This window comes from Podarcis tiliguerta (assembly GCF_965153285.1).
Source record: "Podarcis tiliguerta genome assembly, chromosome: 5".
NCBI classification, from domain to species: Eukaryota; Metazoa; Chordata; class Lepidosauria; order Squamata; family Lacertidae; genus Podarcis; species Podarcis tiliguerta.
This window is the reverse complement of record NC_139538.1, coordinates 58,211,532-58,239,056: the sequence shown is the minus strand read 5'-3', so window position 1 is coordinate 58,239,056 and position 27,525 is coordinate 58,211,532. Positions and strand designations below refer to the sequence as shown.

Here is a 27,525-nt window from a genome sequence, read left to right as displayed (position 1 = left end):
CTGCTTTAACTAAGAAACCCATCAGAGATCTTCAGAACTCTGCAGACAGCATTCTAGAAGAGCCTCACATTGTAAAGCGTATTGGAAGACACATACAGGCACTGGAAGGAAAGGGTCAATGTAAAGCTTAAATAAATAAATGTGCAAGGAACAACTCACACCACTGAGCCCCTGTTCGTTATTGTAAGATAAGAAAAAGCAAAAGATAAAGCCCCACCCTCCTCCTCCTGAGGGATTATGAAATTGAATTCCTTTTACTTCACCTTCAAAAAGACCCTGAACAGATTTGTCTGCAATTTAGAAGTCTTAAATCTACTCTGGAGGACCTCCTGTGCCTATTCTTTTCATTCACTTTGGCCAAAAGTGGGGGGAGGAATTATAGTTATTTTTTTAGATTCCCCATTATGGTGAATGGGAAACACAGCTTTATTTTACATAGAACAGCTCAGAATCTGAATTATAGATCAAAGTGGAGGGAGCATAGATAGACTCAGAAACAGACTGGAATATTTTTTATTTTTTTAAAAAAGCTACTGCAGATACAAGGAGAATCTTGGGGCTCAGCATGACCCCTCACATATTTAGCCCTTCTATACATTGATGTGTGCACACTGTAGGTTTTTTGTAAAACACAACACCAAAGAATCTCAGTGCAATCATATTATGTATAATTAGACCAACTGCATTTTTTCTCAATATGCTTGTGCACATTAGTCCTGTACAAAGATAAAGGTGCAAATTATCTGATGGTGAAAAGTATTATTCTACTTAAAAGAGAATTAAGGATTAGCAGAGTAACAGAATGCAGCTAGATCAAATTCTGAAACAATAAAGGAACAGAATGGGGAACAGCCACCTATCCAGCCTCCAGGCTCCAAGTGTTGTCTGCAGGAAGTACCGTAGTTGTTGCTCTGTTCTGGTATTACAGTAGACCTTGACAGGCAAAGCCTTGAATGCTGTTGGCTTGGAGCTGAGCTGCAAAGAACAATACAATCACATGGTTCAGTATGATATGGGTTCACGCTATAAAGGTAACATACAATTCTTCCAGGAGTTGTTTCCTTGTGTTTTTTTCTAGCTACAATGGTTGGGTTGCTTATATTTTTAGTTCGTATTGATTCAACAAATCAAGGATAGAACAACAGTTGAATCAAGGATAGAACAACAGTCGCCAAAAGGTCAGAATCTATCACTTTTGTTAATTGAATCCATCTTCAAGGCTACCGTGCTGATGCTCCAAGGTCAAGAAAGGGCATATACCACTATAAGAACTGAAAATGGATAGCAGTAGATTGTGATACACCAATTCTAGCTGGTGATGAGTTTAATTTTGTGCGTGTGTGTGTTTTAAAAAAGAAGCCACGAGTTGTTTGATATTTTGTCAGTTTATTTTCCACCAGGTAAATGATTCTGCTGGGTTTCAGTTCTTTTAGGCTTACCTGGCAGGCAGAAATTATTGTTAATGCATCTATTATTTATAGCATATAATGCTGTTAACAAAAGGATCCTCTAGGAATGTCTAGATATGCTATTAAAATTGGTTTGTACCCTTGCCATGTGCAAAGAGTAGCTGATATTCCTGTGTTCATCGCTCCAACAAAGCGTGGGGGTTGACATATGCCATCCTAGACTGCTAAAGTACCTGTGAAGTCACAACAAATGGTTCCCTTAGGATATCTCTAGTTCAATATTCCTTTTCTACTTGTTTGTGCATTGATTTCCACTGAAATTTTCAAAGAGCCTTGCATGATATCTAGCCTGGCAAGTGTGTGTTTGTGTAGTAGGTGTGTGTGTGTGTGCATGCACGTAGTGCTGTTGTTTTAAACAGCACTCAAGACACTGCAAATGAATCTGCAGTTAAAGGTGAGCGAGGTATGAGGGAACAGATGGATTTTTTAAAAAAAAATTGCCATGCATACTTGGGGATGACAAGCAGTCTTTGTGGTTAACTTGCGTCCATCACTCATCCACCGCAGCCACAAGTAGTCCCTTACATTTATGAATAAATGAGCCATCACAGAACAAATAACAGCCTTTAATCAATGACCGAGCAGGAAGCAAAATTAGGTCCTAGCCACACCATAGATTTAAAGCACTCATATACCACTTTATACCAATTATAGCTTCCTCAAAAAGAAACAACCTGAGAACCATAGTAAGTTAATGGTGCTTACCTCACAGAACTAAAATCCCCAGCTTTTTAAACAAATCATAGTTCCCAAGATTTTCAGTGACTGGATCAGGCCATTGGACCATCTAATCCAGCATCCTGTTCTCATAGTGACCAACCAGATGCCTATGGGAAGCCCTCAAGCAGGACATGAGTGCAGTACTTTCTCACGTGTGATTTCCAACAACTGGTATTCTCAGAGGCTTATTGCCTCCAACACACTCTGATTAGTGCAAAACGAAACTGAGGCCCTTTAGACTGATTTAATGAAGTGCTGTACCAGTGTTGCTGCTTATAGGTTCCATGTGTACGTTTCGAAAGGTCACATACTCTGAATGTTTCAGGATTAGCCAGGGGGGGAGTAGCGGGTTAAGTGCTAATTTATTTGACAGAGTTATTAATGATAAGACTTAGAATGGAAAACATGGTTTCTAAACTAAGCTGGGCTAGTTAAACAAAATCCACCAGCTTCCTGATAATTGCTAATGGGCTTGGGATAGGATTAAAATGATCTCTATGTAGCAAACATATTAATCCTGCAAAAAAAAAAAAAAACCCAACAACACTAAAGGGATAAATATTTTCTAATTGTTTAATCCAATAAACACTTGTAAACAGGTATGCTGCTGCATGATAAACACAAAAACAGACTTAGGCTGCAGTCCTATTCATGGTTGGCTGGGAGTAGAATTCAGTGGAATTTGTTTCTGAGAAATAAATGAAATAAATAAAATTATGAGAAATAAAATGAAACAATTGGTGTGGTGTCGTCCCCCCCATCTATCTATAATTAACAGAATTGTGTTTTTTCCCCCTCAGAGAAAGTTATCTTTCTTAGGCCTCATTAATTCTTTCCCTATGTGAGAACATTGTTCCCACAGCTTTCCATGGATGAGACTCCAGTGAAAAAATGTCACTATGGGACTAGTTCTATACCAAGAAATGCCTGCCAACATTCCCAAGTGAAGGCACTTTTATCAACACATCCTTGTAGTTCCAGCACCTACATCTCTTCTCAGGAATCCCATCTCAATAATAATGTTTTATACAGTCCTCAGTCATTCACATCCCAGACCTTATTTAAACATGATGTTCAGGTGCATTGAAACTGCTTCCCCATACAGAATATCCCACGTGGCTGCTTTCATATTGAAACTGGCCGTAACCACAGTGTGTGTTTTGAGCATGCCTGTGCAATATCCACTGGATTATGAAATCCTGCTGTAAAAAAACTAGCCCACTTAGTGTCACATTTAGCATGACCGCACCAGTGCAACTGATATATCAAACAGGTACGATCATCTACAAAGTAAAATATTACTTACCTAGCAGGGGGTGGGGAATCTAAGAAATAATATTACACAAAAAAGAGAGTTTGGGTTTCCTTGGTGTCTCCTGTATATTTCCATAATATTGTCTCTCCTGTATAGTGATTTGTTGGACCCATAAATTGTCCATCAGGCTCTTCCATTGCAGATGTTCTGTTCTTGTTCAGTGTAATGGTGGGTATCAGCAAGAAAACATGGAAGAGAAGAATTGTGGGCAATTGAAACTTCAAAGTGAACGCAGATTTTTATTTATCGTCAAGAGGAACAGTTGTCCTGCCGCCTGCTGTCATGCCTTGTTGGGACCGCTTCAGTCTGGCATGATGTCAGGTGTTTGGTAGGCATTGCTGTCAAGGAACTGGAGGTGCCAAGGAGGATATCACATCGCTGAACAAGACACTCCTCATCATGCCTCCAGTTCCTCAAGAGGAAGAAGCAGTCAGGTACTGACAGGAAAACATCATCCAAACTGACATGGAACAGTGAATGCCATGGCAGTAGCAGTGCTAACTGTGAAGTTCTGTAACGGTTTTAGAAAGCAAGAGAAATGAAGCGAAGTAATTAAGGTTATCCACAAGCAGAAGAAGATGACTGGGAGGCATGCAAATGGAAGCAGGGGTTTGTAGTTGCTGTGCACATAATAAACTGAGTATTAAAGCCACCATTCTACCTGTTCTGGACATGAGTAGATATCACAGTTTTTGTATATTCAAAAGGTAGCTACTACAGTGGTACCTCGGTTTACGAACTTAACCCATTCCGGAGGTCTGTTCTTAAACCAAAGTGTTCTCAACCCAAGGCGCGCTTTCCCTACTGAGGCCTCCCACCACTGGTGCCCTTCCACCATTCGGTTTTCGAGGCAAAGTTCGCAAGCCAGAACACCTACTTTCGGTTTTGCAGAGTTCATTACCCGAATAGTTCATTAACAGGACTGTTCATAGACCGAAGTACCACTATACTTTTTTTTCCAATTCCATTTTCACCTGTGCTCCGTAAACTGTTTAAGCTAGAACGGTTGAGTTTCACCCAACCCCTTCACATTTGTTTCAAACCAAAGCCCTTTTAAAAAGTCATTAAGGGTAAAACTGTGTTGGAGTGTACGTGTGTGTGAAGTAAGCAGTAATGTGTACTTGACCCATCCACTGGAACATCTATATGCTTTGCATAAGTGCAGGGGCTCCCTGTAGAAGAAGAAGAAGAGTTTGGATTTGATATCCCGCCTTTCACTCCCCTTCAGGAGTCTCAAAGCAGCTAACATTCTCCTTTCCCTTCCTCCCCCACAACAAACACTCTGTGAGGTGAGTAGGGCTGAGAGGCTTCAAAGAAGTGTGACTGGCCCAAGGTCACCCAGCAGCTGCATGTGGAGGAGCGGAGACGCGAACCCGGTTCCCCAGATTATGAGACTACCGCTCTTAACCACTACACCACTACACCACACTGGCAATTTAATGAATGCTCAAAAGGTCAAAGCATAGCCTGCCACTGTGATGCTACACTGCATCCATTTTACTTAGGGATGATGGCTAAGTCCATTCTTTGCACCTTCAGGACTTAATGTGTGAAATGGAACTTGGTTACCCCTGGCTCCATGCCCTGCATAGAAATGCAGTTGGTTGCTGCAAGTGAGGTGGCACTCTCTCCCGCCCAACCTGGTAAACACATTTTCAGGCTAGTATCTTCTGCAAATTTATTTACAAGGCTGGCTTAACTTGAATTTTTAACTTGAATTTTCACGCAGATTTTTTAAAAAAATGCAAATTAATATAGAAACAGGACAAATCAGACCTGTAAGTACACAAGTAAAAGTGACACAGACTAGAAATAGACTGATTGGTGCATCCTTATTTTTACTCCATTGACTCAAGCCACTTTGTGAAATGAACAGATACCCATTTTACTCCCTTACTAGATAAAACCTGGCTGGTTTCCATTTAAAAAGCAATCCATTATAATTATAGAGAATCATTGAAGCAACCTCAAAATTCAGCTGGCAACTCCCCGCCCCCCGGACAAGAAAACTACTACCACAACATCCCTGTAGGTCATCATTCAGTTTCTGCTTAAAAACTTGTAACGATGGAGAATGTACCACCTTCCGAAGCCTTCTGTTCCACTGTTCCATCAAAAGGGTTCTTCGCAATATTTATTCCAAATCATTTGTCTTGCAGTTTGAATCTGTTGGTTTGCGTCCAACCTTCTGGGGAACAAATCCAAATATATTCAGCTGTTGCTGCATCAGAAGTGTTCTTCAGCACAGCATGTAGGAATCGGCATGGGCCAGGGGAACATAACACTATCTTCACAAAGCTATGATTCAATTTGTTTGTACGCAACATAAAACAGCTATTAATGTCAGTGATTCCAGAAATAAAATCTTCCATTTCTGCAGTCTCTGAATTGATACCATTATCTCTCCACTCAACAGGAGTGTAACATTAAGCACAATATGACTTTTATCGCAGCCAAGACATAAACAAAACAACAAGGCGGCTATTTTATTTACAACAAATACCTGCAGGTCAGATTTAACCTTGCAAAATGAAATGGTCTTTAGGTCCTAATGAAGGAGATCAGCTGTGATATGTTGTGGATTCTTTGGATGCCGTGAAAATAAAAGTAGCCTAAGGTGTGCGTGCATTTCAGTTCTCTGTATCTATTCAAGTAATGCCTTATTTTGGATTTTGCAGTATGGTAGAAGGAGTTGATAGTGTCTGAATAAGGATGCTGGCATGTACATTTTATTGTGCAGTTTACAAATGCTAGTTTCTTCTCTTTGGAGCGGGAAAGGATGGCCTCTCTCTTTTGTACACAAATATAATTGGTTCAACCAATATCTGATTAACAAAGTATGCAAGACTTTCTGAGTTGCAGAAAACCCTACCTAATGCCATTCACACAACACGGCAAGGACAAGGAAATGAATGTGTGTGCTCAGGCAGGGAGGAAGACATTTGCACCATACATTAAAAACACATACAATGCAAATTCAAAATGCATCGCCTCCCCCAAGAATCCTGGGAACTGTGGATTGTTGTTGGTGCTGGAAAATGTAGCTCTTTGTAGCTTCCAGGAACTCTCAGGATTCTTTGGCGGGGGGGGGGAGCCAAGTATGTGAAATGTACTCCAGAAGTATGGTGTGCATGTGACCTGTGCCAGGATTTGGGCCTTCATGGATGCATTAGAACCTTGCAAGTATAAGCTTTGCCTGTGAGACCCGTCATCGCTGGAGGAATGATGTAGTCTATGCTATTGCTTGGTGTTTTCCCCTGTACAAAACAAAGGGCAGAACTTAGGGATCTCTCCAGTAGGCACTTTGGCATGAGATGGTTCAGCACACATAGCCTAGCACCATAGCTGTCAAGCGTCCCTTATTTGGCGGCACAGTCCCTTATCCCAGCACAATGTCCCGCTGCTGTCCCTTATTGATGATGTCCCTTAAATTTCCCGGGTTTCAAAGGAAGCAGCTTCTCTCCCTCCCTCCCTGCTGGCTAGGGAGGAGGGAGGCTCCAACTGTGTTGCTTGGCTGCATTGCTCACCCAATAAGAAGTCTAAGAACGACTGGGGGGTGGAGCTTGCATGCCTTGTGCTGATCAAATCAGCTGCATTGCCTGGGGGACTCGCCTTTGCTCAGCGCTTCCCAGCGGAGAGGTGACGGTGGTTTTCCTTGAGGCTTGAGGCTTTGTTTGGCTGCTGGCTGGGCTTTCTGCCTTTGGCTCGGAGGGGATCAGAAGTTGAACATGCCTGTGCTCGGAAAATCCCTTATTTTGGCTGCTGATCCCTTATTTTTGAGGCTGCTGGTCCCTTATTTTCAAATCTGTAAGTTGACAGCTATGCCTAGCACAGCTCCTGCCTGCTCTGCTATTTGCACAGCTGCTGCAGTGCTTCTTTCCCAGTTGCCAAGTGACTTGGTTTTTTCTGCACATTTGTGCCACTCCCTGAGTTGGGAGCGCATTTATGGTCCATAGCTGTTACTATAGTGGCACATGGAAATATGGTCCCAGGAACAGGACTGTTTTGCTGCAATTTAAGCCCATTGGCTAGGGAAATCATGGACCATCCCCACCACCCTATCAATACAAAAGCCAGCAGGTGTGATAAGTATCTATAGTTTTATCTGTATCACCCCTATCAACAGCCAGAGTGAGACAGCTGCCTCTGGTGGCCGATGCTGGGGGTTGGGCAGCAGCAATGAGATGCTGAAGAACAGAGGTGCTGCCTTCAGGTGTGGTAAAATTAAGCTTCCAGTTGAGTTGGCTTTAGTGTATGGAATGAGGGGAGGCTCCATTTTGTACTTCAACTTGAGTAGCAAAATGCATTGGATTAGCTCTGACCATCTTCCCAGCCCATTTTGGGACTCCTTATGTCAGAAAGACAAACATTACTTCTCTAAGGATTAGCTGTATTAGTCTCTTGCAGTAAGAAAAAGTTACCAAAAAAATCCTGGAGGAACATTCTGAAGTATTGTAGCATAAAGCTTTCTTGCAGCAAGCCACATCACAAGAACCAGAATGTTTAATACTAAATAAGCACATTTCCATTTATCTGCTGCAGGGCAGATGATCATCACATGCTTTAAGGTGATGTTGCAGCAGACAAATTCTGATGTGCCTTAATGCATGTTTAAGGAGTTCTCCTTCTTGAGCAACATGTCTTAAAAAGCTACTGATGTGCCTATGATGGTGGATATTCACAGCACTTTAGCTCTTTCCCTAAATACAGATAAGTGAGCGTGTATAATTAATCTGAAAGGAACAAACCTGGGCACTACGAACAAGGTAGAACGCTTTTGTTCTATTCAGATTTCACACAAATAAAATGTAATTGCTACAACACTTAAAGAATCTGCTGAAATGAGAAATACAGCTTTCAGCTGTGTCCGGCAAGGAAGAAAGCACACACAGTAGACATTGTTACTCCCATTAAAATTACAGTGCTAATTAAACTAATTACACACATGAGCCAGGCAAATTGTTAGCGCTTCACTGTAGAAAAGGCTTCACATCATTTAGCAGGGCAATGATTTTTGTGCACAAAATAATTAGAGGAAAAATATATGTAAATGGAATGTAATCATCCATTAGCTGAAATTATTCCTTGCCTTACCTTAATGCAAAGCTACTTCTGATGTCTGTCATTTTTCTCTTTGCAAAAGCCAAAGGTGGTATTGCAAAGCAATCTAACGAATGTCTCCTGTCTTTCCCATCTGAAAGCAAGGAAGCGTCTTTGAAATTAAAACCTGAAATTCTAACTCACAATGACAGTAATAAATCCCTTCCCGCTACCACCCAATAGGCAACACTGCTTTGTGTTCAGGCATTATGAAGTACAGTAGCAGTAAATTAATGTCATGTTTTATATTGTGACCTAGAAATTTGTTGTGTTAAGTGTTAACCAAGCCCTTTGAGGCTGCACAATTATTTTACGAGATATATATAAAGTGTGACAGCTTTAGCAATGATCGCATATTCCTCAGTTCTGTTAAATAATGCCTAGCATCTGTCACTGACATGGGCAACTTTTTCAGTAGTTCCAAATATTTCATTTAATTAGAGACTGGCAGCTGCATAACAACAAACTTGAGTTTCCGTAATTCACCGTTCGCCCCGTGTGTGGCAATACAAAGAGGGTGTCCAGTTCTGATAATACTTTACAGTCCACCCATCCATGAGGAAGTTGTACCTCTGGCAGAATTTAATGTTGCAACTTTCTAAAATGTGTCTTGAAGGGTCAGAGTAGGTAACGGATGCAAAACACCCAGTCACACCAAGCAAAAAAAGAATAATTAAATGCACAGGCACTCTGCCCCCATTTTCCAGTTTAATCCTAAACACCAGACCGACCAGTATTTTATATATTATTGTATATTTAGATCCCATGGAGCTTAAGGCACCATGCATGGTTTTCCTTCTGCAGATAATGACTGGGCCAAGGCCACTCACTAAATTTCATGGCTGAGCAAGCATCTAAATCTGGGCCTTCTCCATCTTAGGCTACACTGACACCATTCATTGAAGCCACTATAATATCAATTTGGACAGCCATCGCTTCCCCCAAAGGATTCTGGGAACTTTAGTTTGTTAAGCGTTCTGAGAGTTGTAAGAGATTCCCCTGCACACCCCCGGTTCCCCAGAGTTCCCTGTTCTTCTTTCTTAAGGCTCTTTATCTTTAAACCAGTTTTGTAGTAGATAGCTCTTCATATTTGGAGGGATCCTTGAAATAGGTGGTTGTTCATAAAGGAATGCATGCAGCCATCCACAGTTGTGCCATTCTGACAGGGCAAGCAGGAGGGGTGAGGCAGTGGCAAGGCTATTGCGATACAAATGCAGCAGCTGGAGCATCATGTTGGCTCCATCAGTGCATTTGTGCATCACTGACTTCACCACCACTACCCTCTCAATCTCCTGGTACACCACAGCAACAACAGGTATGGGAAATCAAGTGAGCAGTGCCATCCCACCGACGGCTACAGCATCCTACTAGGCGCACACTAACCCCTGTTCACTCAACAGGTTCTGGACACAAAATCATCCTCCCCATTTTTCCCCCTACAGGCACAAAGCTTGGCTTTAATCATAGAATCATAGAGTTGGAAGAGACCACAAGGGCCATCGAGTCCAACCCCCTGCCAAGCAGGAAACACCATCAGAGCACTCCTGACATATTGCTTTAGTAAGGGCTAAACTTTGTTCAGGATAAAGCCTGGCAGGGATGAGGTGCCATCACTTGCTGCAGCTCTGCCCTCTGCTGCTGGGTCCTAGAGAGAGGGGTGTGTGAGTTATCCCTCTTCCCTGCTCATGCAGGAGGTGTCAGCTCAAATTCCCCAGTGCTGACCCTATATTGGGCCGATTCCTTCCACATCACTGACTTTCTACATCCAAGTGAGAAGAGGTTAGGGCTGACTTTGTTCCCCATAGTCACTTAGCCATTCAACACCATACTCCATGCCCTTTTCAAGTCAGAAGTAAAATAGAATTCATTCTTATAAAGTATAAATGTGCTTCAAGGAGAGCCTGCACGCCAAACTTCACCCAGAGTGTATTTCTCAGTCAAGTTATTAACAGCTGAAAAGGAAGTCATTGGATGAAATGGCTGCAAGACTCCTTAAAGAAGTCTAATGGCCCCACTGGGCCTCACTGTAATATCCCCTATATGTGTGCATTGTTCTTGCTTTTCCCCATCACAGTGACACATTAGGGCAAGGAACACAGAGACAACAGTCAATGGTCCCGGGAAGACAAATAAACAAAAACTCTCTTGGAACCCATTTTTCTTCTTTTCCTATCAGAGGAAAGCCAAGATAAACCAGCCTGCTGGAAACGGAATTACATCCTGGTATATATGACTGTTAGAGTTTAAAGATATTTTGTAGTTATAACTGCAAAGGAAATTGCCCTGCTATCTTTCCATTTCTTCTTGACACTTCTGCGAAAGAACATCAATATCTCCGTTAAGACGCTGCTCTCCTTGACGGCTGAGCCTCGCCATTCCTTTTCTCTTGCTGTTAATTATTTTCATCCATAGCCAGCTATTTGTTTCCTCTGAACTGATAAATACAATCAATAGGAAGAATGCTGCAAGAATGAGGCTGCCAAAACTAATTTGGCATCTGGACAATTTGTTTTCCCTTCACCGTTATGATAGAACATGAATTTGAAGTTTGATTTGATTTGTTCCCACAAGCCTGTCATTTACGCTTTTCTACCCGGGTGTTTGGCATGTGTTGAAATGGGAATAACCAGTGACAAATATTAAACATGCATAGGAAGTCTTATGTCTCTCCTCCATTTTCTAATATAAATAATCTTTTTTGTTCATTTTCTCCCAGTATATGCATTTTTATATGCCTTTCGGAGGGAGCGCTGGAGAGCTGCACTGCAAACTTCAGGAGAGTGTGAATTTTGAAGCATAGCTGCATTTTGATTTTTATATATTGTTCGAGAAGTTTGGAATCTTGTGGTCACTGGTGATGCTGTTAGCAACTTGAGAGCTTTCAGCAGATAAACCATCAGGAGGAGCAACAAAAATAAGCTTGGAGTTTTACTCTTTTCTTTTTCCAATAAAATAAAAACACATTTTAAAGTAATGCATTTCTTGGAGAAAATAAACTTGTTCCCAGCTCTAAGTGGTAAGTGAATACAATATATTTCTTGTTTACATCTGTTGTAATGACACAAAAGGAAATCTTTCTTTACCATTAGATATACCTTAGCTTTTCTTTCAGTGTTGAGAGCCTGTACTGTTTTCACCTGGGACTATATCGGAAGGTTCCATTTTGATTGCCTAGGTATATAATAAGGATTGTATCTACTGACGCCTTACTGTGCTTTATTTTCTAACTTCCCAGTTTCTGAAAACTGATTATTTTAGAGCTTGTACAACATAGTGGAAGGCTAGTCTATCTCCCGAAATAATGCCAATCTTTTCTGCTATTCTTCCATTTCTTACGTTCTTTTATCAAGCTACTGAAGCAAGATTGGGGCTAATGCTACTGTAGCCATCAGAGGGAAGTCTCAAACACCAGGTTGCTAATTTTTGACCAGTGCCAGTGGTTGCTTCCATTTTGGTAACACGCCTTGAGGCCATCCATCCTTTCAAACTATTCCCCATATATTCTCTAGTATTTAAGCCCCATTCAGGTGTTCTGATCAGGTGTTCCAGCAATGAAGGCAAGTGGGGAGGAGCATGCTAGGTCTGCTCCTCATCAAATCCTTGTTATGATTTGTAGAAGCAGGGCTTTTATCAGCCAGAGCTCACAGGATCTCAGTTCCAGCACCTCTCAGGTGGGCAACCATCGCTATTCTAAGAGAACAAGGGAGAAGTTCATGGTGAGCTCCGACACTGCTTTTTTCTAGAGAAATAGCACTGTGCAGAAGTCAGTTGGCCCATAACTTGTTAGACCTGGGCCCATCATCTGTTGTTGGTACTACACCACACTTCAGCCAGTGTGGTCAGCAGAGAATGCACAGCTCCAGCTGAGTCTTTCAGCAGAACACCAGTTTTTCTGCTTTTCCAGTAGTCAGCCTTTTCTAGAGATAAGAAAACTCCTTTCCCACTCAATTCAGTTTAGAATACGAAGCGTTTATTGTCTCATGGCACAAGACAAGCATAAGCACACTAGCTACATAAACTTTAAGAGATGCTGGTACAATAGCCAGAGTTGTACATGTGTGTGAAGTGGAAGCAGGGTGGAAGCTGGGGAGAGAAACATGTTAGCTCTGTGCTGGGCTTTGCGTGGCTCCCAGAAACCTAATAGGGAATCAATATCTGTTGGGGTGCTGCTGGTGCTGTGAGCCCCTCCATGCTATGCTCAGGTTGTCTATATGTGTACAGTGGTACCTCAGGTTCCATACACTTCAGGTTACATACGCTTCAGGTTACAGACTCTGCTAACCCAGAAATAGTGCTTCAGGTTAAGTACTTTGCTTCAGGATGAGAACAGAAATCGTGCTCTGGCGGCGCGGCAGCAGCCGGAGGCCCCATTAGCTAAAGTGGTGCTTCAGGTTAAGTACAGTTGCAGGTTAAGTACGGACCTCTGGAACGAATTAAGTACTTAACCTGAGGTACCACTGTAATTGAAACCATACATTCTAAAGCCACCACAGTCTCCGCTGACCTTTATTCCAGGGAAACCTGACCCTGGATTCTGTCACTGCTTTGAGAATTGGGTGGCATGTAACAAAACAATGACTGTATTCCACTTATTTCCATTTACAATAAATCACCCTCTATTCTTTTTACGCTTCCTTCCTAAATCAGAGTCCCTCTCCTACAGTATCTTGAAAAAAGGCAGAGATGTGCCATCAGCTGAGAATTAACATTTGTAAATATCCACAGCAATGTGTTTTCAAGCTTCTTTGCCTCCCTTGGAATGCGCTTTGAATGGATGTATCTCAAGGTAGCGCCACAGGCGTGCCTTTGCAAAGCATTGTTACCAGCAGAACAGGTGTACTTAAAGTTGCACTCAGAAAATCTCGCTTATACCAAACAGAGCTTTTCCAAAAAGAGAGGTGGGAGGAGAGATACGTAGAAGGAAAAGAAGGCTAACAATACAAGGGGAACTTTCGTTATAATCCAGACAACACTCTGTGTCTCCTGAAAGCCATTCTCCCAATGGGAATAGTTACAAAAGAATGCAATTGTGTATACCTTTTAATACATTCAGTCTTCTCTCACAAAGAAAGCTAGGTTTCTTTTTTTTATTTTTTATAAGGCCACTTTAACATGAAATATCAAAGGGAAAAAATCCTTACAAAGTGAATTAAAAAAAAAAAAATTAAGCTCAAGGGCAGGGGAAATAAATTATCTGAGCGCCCAGCATGCTTTCTATCTCCTGCCCATGTGGAAAGAAAAGATAAAGAAGCAGGCAGAGAAGCCAAAGTCAGGGGAAATGAGCGTTTAAAAATCTTGTCGTCTCTGAAGTCGGAAATATAAACAGTAGACAATAAATATGGAAATATCAAACTTTATTGGTTATAAAGTGACTGCTTTAATGGCTGCAAAATTGGATATACTGGGAGGAATCTGATATTTGTTCAAGATCTCAAGTGGCCTAAAAAGAAACATATGACTTAAATATATGATTGCTAGATATTATTAAATATTATTTTTAAGTGTGTGTTTGCCTATGCATCTGTGCAGTACCAATAGCATGTTCCAACATGTTTATAGCCATTGAAAGACCTGTACAATATTAATTTACTATATTTATTTATTTATTATTTATTTATTCAGGGATCCCTTCCACTTCCATGCTTCTATTATTCTAAGGCGTGGCTGGTGACAGGTGTGCTTTGTGAGAGTGTGGCCTTGTGAGAGTTCCAAGGGTCATGTGGAAAAGTCTGGAGGACCCCATCCTTGTACTAGTGGGCTAAAGAGTTGTTGCTACTGCTGCTGTTTGGTGGCTGCTATTGGGGTTTTTTTTGGTGAGGCGGGGTTAAGCTTCTTGCTTTCCTGTTGGAGATCCTGGGATTAAATGTGCATCGCAACCAACTTGAATTAGATAATTACTCTTTCAAAATCGTTAACAGGACAACTGCCTGGAGATGAATTGCTTTGCTGTGATCGCAAGTAATCAAAAGAAATGGCTCTGACCCCGTTATCTGTGAAATTTTTACACTGCATTTTCATTCATTTTAAATTATTTATAAGGTAATATCATTATTGGAGTGCGCTGCTGTTGCATTTATTGAATGCAAATGTGTCTGCCTTTATTACTTCTCCCAGGATTATACAATGCATTGGTCTGTAGCTGTCAACATCTCCTCACGTTATGATGGCGATAAATAATGGATTGCTTCCCTCCCCCCTTGGAGAAATATATTGCAATATGTTTGGGATTTCTACTTCTGTTGTCAATATTGGAGAAGAGTGCTCCGAGCACATAATTTTGTGTAATGGTTAGATATGACCATGATCTATTATGGGCTCATTTGGCATACAATATCACTGCTCTAGAGGATTTTATGCAGTTCGGCTTTAAGAATGCAGGGGGTTGTCAGAACTAGCTATTGAAATCCTAGCTTGGCCATTGCAAATGCAACACAAAAGAGCACATTTTCCCCAGGTGCCACTTCTATAAACCCAAGGACGGAGCCCAAACCCCTTTAACAGCTCAGCCTTTAACAACAGATTATCTGAACATGATTGCTAATAATCCCTTTCTCTACCATCTCTTCCTGTACAATTACATTGTGAATTGTTACAGGTGCAGAGATGGGCATTGTGCCTACCCACTATTACTGGGGCACTAATCCATTGGTTTTTAATAAACTGGGACTCTGATCCTATGAGCTTCAGTAGTAAAACAATGCATTAGGACATAAATCTTCACTGATTCCTCCAAGCTCTTTATAGGCATAAAATAATACTGTGGGAATAATACTTCCCAGAAACAGAACTCCACTCATGGGATATTCCCACTGGAGAAATGAGGTGATTTTTGCTTATTCTTCTTTTTCCTTGCAACTCCCTGAAAAGTTGATGTGTGGGAGGTGGGTAAAAATGGCTTCTTCCACCCCTTCCTCTAGAAGGTGTCGGTTGAATCTCAATCTATTCCTTCTATTTACCTAGGGGGCATTCTGTATCTAACTCAGAATGCAAGGCCCTGTTGGGCTCTTAATGCTGTGAATCCCTCCATTGTGGGCTCAAGTGGTATATATATGTAAATAAACCATATATCATAAAGGCACCACCGTCTCCACTGTGCCTCATTCCTAAGGAAACGCAAACCCTGGGTAAGGGTCTGGAACCCCTGTAATTGCGCAGTGCTCAGGGATTTGGGTGGCGTGTGACACTATTCTTGTCAATATCTGGCTTCAGGACAAGTCTTTTGGTCTAAGTTGCATCTTGACATACAAATTGCTGTGAGCATAAATGCGGTAAGGAAATACAAAAATGTTTTCATTGCTGTCAAAAAAAAATAATCTTAATGATTAAATATATGAAAATGCCTTAAAAACTTGATTACTTGTTTTAACCCTAATCTGCCTTGGGCCCTCATGGTGAATAACAAATAAGAAAAACTACTACTGCTACTACTAATACTACTACTAATAATAATATTGTTAGTTGCTTGAAGCACAGTCTACTGTGGGAAAGTGGCTTCTAAATAAACAAAACTTTACAAACTTCAATTTATTGCCTCAGGAAGCCTTAGAGCAACCTTGTCTGCATTGGTATCTCAATACTGGGGGGTGGGGGGGAAGAGAAGGGTTAAGATTGAGACTTGACTAAAACTGTGTAGTGAGTTCACAGGAGGGGCACAGTCTAAATTGGGGCCTTCCTGGTTCACAACTGACAAAATGGCTGAATAGCTAAACGGTTATCCAAGCTTGCATTTTAGCTTTCATTTCCCTGTAGGGCAGTAGATATCAACAAGACAATAAATGCCACTGAGCACCCTTCATGATAATGCAGATCTTCAGATAGCTGACAGATAAACAAACAGCTTGAAAGAAAATAGATAAATCAGGAATCTGCTTTGAAAAGCAACTTCAATTAGCTTCTGCCCTGAAATCCAGAAATGCATTCCATTAGGGTATGTTCCTGAGAATACAAACTAGATGTAAGAAAGAGCACACAAAAAATAAAATAAAGCCAACTGGTAAACTGCATATTTTCTTTGCACAAAATTACACCCCTCTAGATTGCATTGAGGAATATTTTACAGTCCATCAACATAAGCAATTGAGGAGTATTTTAGTTAAAGTGAACTGTGGTCCACAAAAGCTTCTGCTATATTAAATTCCTTCCAGCACAATCAAAGAGTTAATATGGCAAATTAAAGGCTAACAAGGCTAATCCTCTGAAAACAGGTAAGAAAGTTAGGCAAGCTCAATTTTAAAAGCAAGAACCTCAAAGAAAATAGCTTGCATGTCTATTACACCGCATTCCCTGGGCCATGCCAGTCCACATACATTTGTCTTAGTGACATCAGGGAAGATATAGTGCTGTGGATCTTTATCCCTAATTATGAGATTGGTACTTTCCTTCAAGGGACGTGGGTGGTGCTGTGGTCTAAACCACAGGGCCTAGGGCTTGCCAATCAGAAGGTCGGCGGTTTTAATCCCCGCGATGGGGTGAGCTCCCGTTGCTCAGTGCCAGCTCCTGCCAACCTAGCAGTTCAAAAGCACAAGTAGATAAACAGGTAAGGTAAATGGCGTTTCCATGCGCTGCTCTGGTTCGCCAGAAGCGGCTTAGTCATGCTGGCCACATGACCCAGAAGCTGTCTGCGAAAACGTCAGCTCCCTCGACCTATAGAGCGAGATGAGCGCCACAACCCCAGAGTCGTCTGCGACTGGACCTAACAATCAGGGGTACCTTTACCTTTACTTTTACTTTCCTTCAATTCAGCCTCTCCAAGGCAATTTCTGCTACCCTTACCATTACAGTCTTAACTACAGTTAAGTGTCTCAGTACTGTGTGCCTCTATTTGAGTTGAGGGGGCATACTAACATTTCCCAACCTGGTGCCCCCCAGATATTGTTAGATTTTGGCTCCTATTGGTCTCAGCCAGCATGGCCAAGGGATAGGAATGATGGAAATATGAGAACAACAACTGGTGGATACCAGTTTGGGGAAGGGTGGTGAGCACAGTCACCCACTCCTAATCTTTCAATCATCACAAGGAATCTGGAGTATTATGTCTGAACCATCCCTGAATGCATTCTTGTTCTGTTGCTACTTCTGAATTGTGGGACGCTGGTTTCACTTGCTTCGAATGTACTTAAATATGAATACGGATATATTTGTTGCAGATACAATGAACTTGCACCGAATCCCATTACTTTTGGTCTTCTTCTTCCTTAGCTTTACTTTTGATTATTCTGTGCTCCTGTTATTGCAAATGTTAAAGTATTTGCTCTAGAGATAGCTGTTGCAAAGAGCAGAACGGCCATATGTCACATTCTTCCAAGACAATTCCTCAAAGAAGCAGGCTTTGTTTATTTGCCTTCCATAAATCCACTGGGGTTTCACTTGATGTGCTGAAGAATGAGATCCCTTTGTTTGGTTTTTAATAATACTCCAGGATGAAAATTTCCATAAGCAGGAAGCCAATAAAAGTATGCCAGGAGCATGAGGCAGGGTGATGTTTGTTCACAGATGGAATGTGAGCATTTCACATGGTGCTTTTGTGCTGGTATTTGTTTTTCGCTCAGCCAGATTTACCCCATGGGCAGACTAGCCTACCACAATGCCCAAGACTTATTATGGGAAGCTTACTATTATGCTAGACTGGTGATTTTTCTTGTAGTTTCCAAGTAAACTGAAAGTGTTGTTGTTGTAGAGGCTTTCATTAATATACAACATCCATATACATAATATACAAACCACAGGACAGACTTTTCTTTCCTTTTTTAAATAAAAATAGTTCCTGGAGTTTTTTTATTTTATTTTCAGCGATCAGGCTGGCAGCCACAGACTTGTTGTTTACACGTTGCTACCAGTGTAAAAACACAATTTAATAATATATACTTTTCCTCCCTTTAATTGCCTGATGCTCAGAAATCATTCTTCAAAGGAATATTGACAAAGGCCCTGCCTATGCTTAAAATATATCAGTTTCAAAACAATTTAATCGTCTTGGGTACTCTGAAAGAAATGTGACGCATTCTAAGAGACAGATTCTGGGTATGGCTGAAGTGCTAGAGCTGCTGTTGCATCTATAGCCCTACTGGCTCCTGCTGGTCAAGGTGTGGGTGGGTTTTTGGTGGGGGAAGGAGTTGCTGTGCCAGCCTATCTAGATCCATGGTCAGCCCAGCTCTACCCCAGAATGGGACTCTATGCTGGCTACTGATGGCAGAAGACCCACAGTGGATCCTCTCTATTTGCAGCCCACTTAGAAGCTGCACTTCATCCTCCTCCCAGTCATCAACATGGGATGGTAATGGTTGAACTGCAGCTTTAGACATCCTTGGCCAACCAGCACAGAGCTACAATGCACAGCGTTCCCTGGGAAGGGTTCAGGGCAGCGAAGCCACTATATGAGAACAATCCTTTGACCTTTGGAACAACAACCACCACCAAAGACCCACCAAAGGTGTGTCTTCTCTCGTACCCATGTGGGGAAAGAGGCTGAGACAAAAGCACCATAAAGGCATCTGGGCAGCATCTTCCTGTCTCACACTGACCAGTTCCTGCATCTCTGGCCAGAGATACTTTTCGTTTTATCATCTGGCCATTATTTCTGTTGCCCTGTGTCTATTGGCTCTTTCATGTGTATAAAGTTTTTAAAGCAGCTCTTAAATCGGTGCAGAAGCAGAACGTTCCCTTCCCTGCAATCAGTGCCATGTGAGGAGGACTAAAGCAAAACCAGAAGCAAGGCTGACCAGTGCACATCCAGTTACTCCTCCATGCAAGTTAATATCCTTTTTATTGTTCTAGCAGTCTCCTGTATCTCTGCAAGCTGTTTGACAGGCAGTTATAGATCAGTTCAGGGACAGACTGATGGGGGAAAACTCCTCCTGTTTCTCTGTTGTTACTCATGCAGGTTTCAAAGCCCCAGGAATCCTGCTGGGACAGAAACGCTGGCAAGCGTAAACACATAGCCTCCAACATTTCTCCATTGAAAATAGGGACCTCCTATTCAGTAGTAGTAGTAGTAATGTTACTATTTCTACCCCATCCATCTGACTGGGTTGCCCCAACCACTCTGGGAAACTTCCAACATACATTGTATATAAAATAATAATAAAGCATTAAGCATTAAAAACCTGAGGTGGCTTGGGCAGGTAACTCCATATCCTCCAACATTTCTGTGATGAAAAGAGGGGTGTCCTCAGGAAAAGCGGGACATTCCGGTATCAAATCAGAAACCTGGGCAGCTTCTGTAAATCCGGGGCTGTCCCTGGAAAATAGGGACACTTGGTGGGTCTGCAAACACATGACTTGTGATGTCACTCTGTCTCCAACACTGTTCAATAAAAGCTTTTAAAAAATATTGTTACAGCTGTTGTCTATTAATGGAGATTCATCCCCCACCCTAATCTCTGTCATTCCATTTTCAGTTTGAGGGGCTTCTCCATTTACAGGGTTGGGTCTCTCCCGGCCCTGGCCAACAGAGTGTCAGTAAAGGAACAAAATGCTTCACTGACCTTATACAGTGGTGCCTCGCAAGACGAAAAGAATCCGTTCCGCGAGTCTTTTCGTCTTGCGGTTTTTTCGTCTTGCGAAGCAAGCCCATTAGCGGATTAGCGCTATTAGCACTATTGGCAGTTTAAGGGCTATTAACGGCTTTTTAAGGCTTAAGGGATTAGCGGTTTAGCTGCTAAAAGGCTATTAGCAGCTTAGCACTTCAGAAAAAGGGGTTGGGGAGCGGAAAAAAAACTCAAAAATTTTCGTCATTTTCGTCTTGCGAAGCAAGCCCATAGGGAAATTCATCTTGCGAAGCGCCTCTGAAAACGGAAAACCCTTTCGTCTTGCAGGTTTTCCGTCTTGCGAGGCATTCGTCTTGCAGGGCACCACTGTATATTAAACTTGCTGTGAAATTGACCCTCTGATTTTAGTATGGTCAGTTTCAAGCTAATGGCTCCTTGATTTAGTTGTAAGCACATTATGAATTCCTGCCATAGCTTGTGCTGAAAGTAAGAAACACTGAACCAACTTTTTAATCCCAGGAGAAAGTGCACAATGCTGCTGAAAAAGATAATTAGTTAAATATGAGCTACATAGAACAATAGACAAATTAATCTCACAAGCATATACTTAAATGACAACAAAAATCTGGCTCCAGATGGCTTACTAAAAAAAAAATGCAAACAATATTTAATATCGTTTTAATAGCAACACCTGTAGGATATCAAGCACCAAACACAAAATAAATATTCATTTTGGGAGGGGAGTCCCCATTGGCAATAATTGTTTGGATCTTGCACCCACCAGGAAAGAAATCAGAAATGTAGTAAGACTATGCTTTAGGCCAAGTTTACCTAGCAGCAGCCTGAGTAAATACCTGATCAACTCTTTATGTATTGTGTCTGTTTTTTAGTTCATTTGTTTACTACAGCTGCCAGTTCAATTAGCCGTTCTTATAACATGCTGCTATTTGTTGCCTATGGGGATGTGATCCTAAATGTACTTATTCGTTTATTTCAGTGAAGTTTTACTCAGGAGTAAACATTTTACTATTTAAGAGCCATCTGTAGTCTCTAAGAAATTAGGAATAGCTGTTTTCTAATAAAAACAAATACACAACTGATCAATTTACCTAGAGAAGCTATAAAATTGTTTCCACTGGTTTTTTTAAGACTCTACGCAAGCATATGGCCGATAAAGGCACATCTTTGGATAAAAGAGGCTTGCGGCTTGGTAAACCAATTATGTTAATGCTCAGTTGTGCTCATCACATGAACCAGAAAACCAATTTCTTTATTATTAAATCAACTTAAGATCCCACATTTCATGTGACAATTTGCAAAATTCAAATTGTCAATGTGCACTACCCTGTTCAAGACTCAAGGCTACTGGAAACCAGAGCTTGGAAAGTTCATTTTAAAAAGGAACTAGTTCAAGTACATCATTTATGGTAGGTAGTTATGTAGCCAAAACAAGGCTATCAGGAAACAAGAGGATAGTATCAAGTTGCATGATGGAACCACAAGGTTTCCAAGAGCAGAAAAAGATCTTTAAAAGGGTGACAGGATGTTTAAGGGGACAAATTAATTAATTAATTGCCATTTATGAATGGTTTACTATAAAATATATTGAAGCAATTTCCAAATAAAAACCTCAGCAAATAAATTATCTCCCAACACAGCCCAATGAAGACTGAGCATCCTCAGCAGCCGCAGAATGACGAGTGTCTTCAGGGTGGGAGGGGAGGGATGTAAAACAAGGAAATGATAAGTGGAACATCTGAAACTAAGGTATGGCTGCCTGGAACCTTGAAAAGACACACTCCACATTGCTGCAGGCCCTATTCGTGCTTACCTAAATGAGGGCCCACTCTTCCACGATGAGCACATTAGATGGTTGAATGACTGGGGGCAAAGAATGTTTGCAATATCTAATTTCACTTCTTTATGGGATTCCCTGATCTATACCTGTGAGGACTGCCTTAGTGTTAATTACTGCAAGAGCAAATAGAACAGGCGTACAATATTCATTTAGCTACCTGTCATGACCCTTGGATCTTTTCCCTAAGATCTGGCTAATTCTTAATGTTATTGGAAACAGATAAAATATCTGGTCTTCTAAATAGAGAGGACAGCAAAATTAAATCATGCCTATTTCTGCAAGGAATCTGGGATTGATGTATTGGCTAGTCGGCCACCAAAACTCGAAAGTCTAATCTTTTCCTATCTTCTTAGTCTATATATGCTCAAGTGTGTGTGTGTGTGAGAGAGAGAGAGAGAGAACAATTACACTCTGGGGTAATTGTAATTGCAAACAACTATTTATTTTGAAGTCTGAAACTTTTACTTCTGCTACAGAACACTATACTTTCCGCCCACATTTCTGTATCTCCTGAAGCTTTATATTCATGGCAGATTTGCACTATTAGCCACTTACTTGCTGGCTTGAGGGTGGTTACAGTCTGGTCCAGCTGTGGGGGTGGGCCGATGTTCCAGCCTTGTCACAGCTGGGGGAAGACATCACTTCCTCCTTTGCCAGTCACACTAGCTGCTGGGACTTGACTGTGGTTGCAGCCAATCAAGGGTGAGCTTGGGGGCTTCTTCCCACTGACCCACGGCTATAAGGAAATATATCAATATTTCAAATATCAAATATATCAAGCAATTCATGTCAAAAGGTGATGGACTGACATTGCTATGTTGTTTATTTTGGATTTACATAAAGAATAACTGCCAACCTAGCAGTTCAAAAGCACGTCAAAGTGCAAGTAGATAAATAGCTACCGCTCCGGCGGGAAGGTAAACGGCGTTTTTGTGCACTGCTCTGGTTCACCAGAAGCGGCTCAGTCATGCTGGCCACATGACCCAGAAGCTGTACGCCAGCTTCCTCGGCCAATAAAGTGAGATGAGTGCTGCAACCACAGAGTCGGCCACGACTGGACCTAATGGTCAGGGGTCCCTTTACCTTTACCTAAAGAATAGAAGCAACAGATTCTTCCAGTCGGGTGCAAAGGAAAGAGGAGAGATTATATATATATAGCATTTTGGACAAACTTTCAATGAATTGCTATCAGCTCTAGAAGTAAAAATGGTGAATGTCGAAAATGTTTTACAAACAGAATTCATTACCGTTATTGAAAGTCAGGGTGTCCCCTCCAGCAATGAAAAGTTATTAGTCTGACAAACGTCAAGCACTAATCTCAAACTAACAGGATTTAATTTTATGAATTGTTTTCATAAATATTCCAATGTGTCTTCAGAGAGATATTTTATATAAGTGTACATTTCTATTTCTGAAGAGGCAGGAAAGTGCATCAGAGTACAAGATGAATAATTCATTGTGATAATGTTATTTACATAGTGAAATGATATTTGATTTGCTTAGCATATCTTGAAACACAAGTATCCAGAACTGTCTGCCACAATTAGAGCAAAAATTTGCGAATGTGTGGGAGGCAACTTTAGAAAGAGCAGTCAAAGTACTATACTGCAATAAACCTCCGCCATCTGAAATAATAGGTGCATCTGATCCACTGGCAGGATTTCAAATTTCCTTTGACGCACTACCTAAGAGCTTCTTTTCCAAAAGAAGACAGATGTTTGCGCTCATCTTCAAACCTCTCTGTGGCACAACCAGGGGAAACAGGCGAGAATTCAAACCCAGGAGAAACTCCAACCTGACCTTGGAAGCAGACTTTGCATAAGCTGGGGAAAACAATGGCATCAGGTAGGGCTGTACAAATATTTAAGGGAAGTAGCAAACAGAAATAATTCGGTAGCAGCAAGCTCTTTGAGGATGCTTTGTGTGGTAGATGCAAAAGGGCACATTGTTAAAAGTAATACAATGATTGTAGAAACAGCTGCATTTTAAAAATGGGAGACAAATCCACCTACTTTCTTCTCCCTTTCAACAGACAAAAGAAACATCCTATGAAAGCCGCCCATATTGCTGCTTTTCAGCAGAATCTCATTTTGACCTGCCTTCATGGGTCCCTGTTCATCAGCTTCAGTTAACCTTCGTTTTTAACTCTCTTGTCGGTCACCATCCTTAGAGGTGGTGCTATTTGTGGGGAGGAGGGAAATCCAGACTTTTCTTGCAAGTGGATCTTTTGTTGATTTGGTTCTTTAAAAAGGAAACTAAATATAAAAGCAGTTCCAGGATTAGGCCACCGTCCAATGCTTAGTTATGCACATTTAAGTTGATCCTTGATTCTGTACTGGGTTATCAAGTAGCTAAGAAAGTAAAATCAGTATTTCTACAAACTGACTTGGCTGGTATTATGGCACTGAAAATAAAACACTGTCACAAGCAATAGTGATGGTGCTAATATTTGGAATATATGGAACTGGTCACAGATCACCCATCCAGGGAAACATTATGAGTGGAACCCATATCTCTGCCAACTTTTCCCTAATCTTGCAAAGTTGGGGGGCAACAGTACAAGAGCTGCCAAGGGTGGTGGTGGAAACCCCATGTACTGAAAAGCACAGGTGATACATCTCTCAGCTCAGTCAACTGAGTCAGGACTTCGCAAACTACTGTTTCAAATTCTCAGTGTCCACTACCTTAAATATCAGGCTGTAGTAACTGAGAAAGGTTTAAGCCTCTGTAACTGCTACAGATACTTTATGCAATAAAGGAAAGTTAGGCTGAGAGGCAGTGACCGGCCCAAGGTCACCCAGTGAGCTCCATAGCTGAGTGGTGATTTGAACTCTGGTCTTCCAGATGCTGGTTCGACCCCCTAACCTCTACACCACACAAAAATACATTATTTAACTTATTCATAATGATTCCTCTTAATATTTGATTACCATTAGGTAAAGGTAAAGACCATTAGATCCAGTCGTGACCGACTCTGGGGTTGCAGCACTCATCTTGCTTTATTGGCCAAGGGAGCCAGCGTACAGCTTCTGGGTCATGTGGCCAGCATGACTAAGCCGCTTCTGGCGAACCAGAACAGCGCACGGAAATGCCGTTTACCTTCCCACTGGAGCGGTACCTATTTATCTACTTGCACTTTGACGTGCTTTCAAACTGCTAGGTTGGCAGGAGCAGGGACCGAGCAACGGGAGCTCGCCCCGTCACAGGGATTCAAACCGCCGACCTTCTGATCAGCAAGTCCTAGGCTCTGTGGTTCAACCCACAGTGCTACCCACGTCCCTTTTGATTACCATTACTATATGGTAAATTAATGCTCTATAAATACTCTCTTACCATAAAACATCCCACCACCATCTTTTGAGTGGGGAACTAATAGATTATTTCTGCAACATTCTAGATTTGAGAGCATATTTTGTCAGAGCATGTTGCTTGATTGCAAGTTGAAAATGTTTTCCCCGGATAGTATTGCTTTAAATTATGCATTCTTTCATATTGGGAGACAGCTTGTACAAATATTTTGACTATTAGCCCAGACACTGCCTGGTCCTTTGTGTTCCAGACTATTGGATAGCAACAACTGTATTAGTGTCAGTGTAATAAATGCAAAAAGCTGTAGAAAAATGCACAAAGCAGCAAAAGTTAATGATGTGTTAAAGTTCAGTGGGGGGGGGGATAAGCCATATTTTTTAAAAAAAACTGAAAGGCAAAGAAAAAATGCCATTATAAATTTGAACTACTAAGCGCTTCACAAAACAGGAAGGAAGGAAGGAAGGAAGGGAACTCATAAGCAAGGTGAAGACAAGCCAGTGACAAGTCTCAATGAATGAGCAAAATGAGTGTGTGTGAGAGAGTAATCAGAGTTAAAGAAACACTTTTTTGAAAGACTGCTGAAACACGCGGGAATGCTTCCAAAAGGTCTCCTACACACAACTAGACTGTCCCTGGTATTGATCTAATTGTTGCTTTTTCAGGTTGGTTATATAAATGCTATCTTGTGTGTTTCCGAGCACAATTCAAAGTGTTGGTGCTGACCTTTAAAGCCCTAAACGGCCTTGGTCCAGTATATCTGACGGAGCGTCTCCACCCCCATCGTTCTATCCAGACACTGAGGTCCAGTACCGAGGGCCTTCTGGCGGTTCCCTCACTGCGAGAAGCCAAGTTACAGGAAACCAGGCATAGGGCCTTCTCGGTAGTGGCACCTACCCTGTGGAACACCCTCCCACCAGATGTCAAAGAGAACAACTACCAGACATTTAGAAGACACCTGAAGGCAGCCCTGTTTAGGGAAGCTTTTAATGTTTGATGCATTACTGTATGTTAATATTTTGTTGGAAGTCGCCCAGAGTGGCTGGAGAAGCCCAGCCAGATGGGCGGGGTATAAATTATTATTATTATTATTATTATTATTATTATTATTATTATTATTATTTCCAGTACTTTTTTTGGTTTTAAAAAATGGGATGCGGGTATTCCACACCAGTGACTACTGTCACAAAAAAGATATCTCTATACCTCTGGTTTCTAGAAATGACATACAACATCAAATGCATGCAAGGGCAGCACAAGGTTTAATGGGCACTTTGAGAATATGCCTTCCAGCCTCCCCACCCTCTTCCCCAGTTCCACCCTTACATCCCTAGACACAAGACTTCCAGGGAGAAGGGATGAACATCAGCAGCCTGGCATCAGAGATGTGTGGAAATGAGCAGTCAGACATTAAAAGGAAAAGCGCTAGCTCAGGTGCCTGCTCCAACTACCACCACCATCTTGATTTCCTTAGAATGCTTCTGGATCCTACATCAGTCCCAGAGGCATTCTGGGGAGATCAGAACAAAAGGAGAGCCTGCTGGATCAGGCCAATGGCCCGTCTAGTCCTGCGTCTTGTTCTCGCAGTCGCCAAACAGATGCCTTTGGGAAACCAGCAAAGAGGACCTGATCACAAGAGCCCTCTCCCCTCCTGTGGTTTCTGGCAACTGGTATTCAGAAACATTGCTACCTCCAACTGAGGAGGCAGAGCATAGACATCTTGGTTAGTAGCCACTGACAGCCCTCTCTTCCATGGATTTGTCTAATCATCTTTTAGCGCCATCCAAGTTGTGGCCATCACTGCCTCCTGTGGGACCGAGTTCCATAGTTTGACCACGTGCTGCGTAAATTACGTTCTGTTATCCCTCCTGAATCTTCCAACATTTCGCTTCGTTGGAAGTCCACAAGCCTTAGTGTTATGAGAGAGGGAGAAAAACTGTTCTCTCTCTGCTTTCTCCAGGCCATGCATGATTCCATAAGCTTCTACAATGTCACCACTTACTCAACTCTTCCTCCCAAGCACTGCAACCTTTCTTCAAGGAAGAGTCACTCCACCCCCTTTTTTTTTTTTTTAAATAATATTTTATTGAGTTTTATGACAAAAACTTAAAACAGCAATAAACAAACCACCTCACAACAGCACCTAAAGGTAAAAGAAAAAGAAAAAACAGAAAAAACAGAAAAATAGATACTACAACACACAAACACAAAACAGCAAAAATACAACAAAGAAAATAAACATATTAAGAACAATTTTTGTCTCCTTATATT

General features: G+C 41.6%; 1 long non-coding RNA gene across 1 annotated transcript; it reads right to left on the bottom strand.

The window, feature by feature from the left end:
- Positions 1-687: 687 nt before the first annotated feature.
- LOC310678963 lies at positions 688-8,701 on the bottom strand. Its single transcript, XR_014512065.1, has 3 exons — positions 8,599-8,701; positions 5,588-5,692; positions 688-975 (listed from the first exon to the last, which is right to left on the bottom strand). It is a non-coding gene; the product is annotated as an uncharacterized lncRNA (long non-coding RNA).
- Between the last annotated feature and the right edge of the window lie 18,824 nt (positions 8,702-27,525).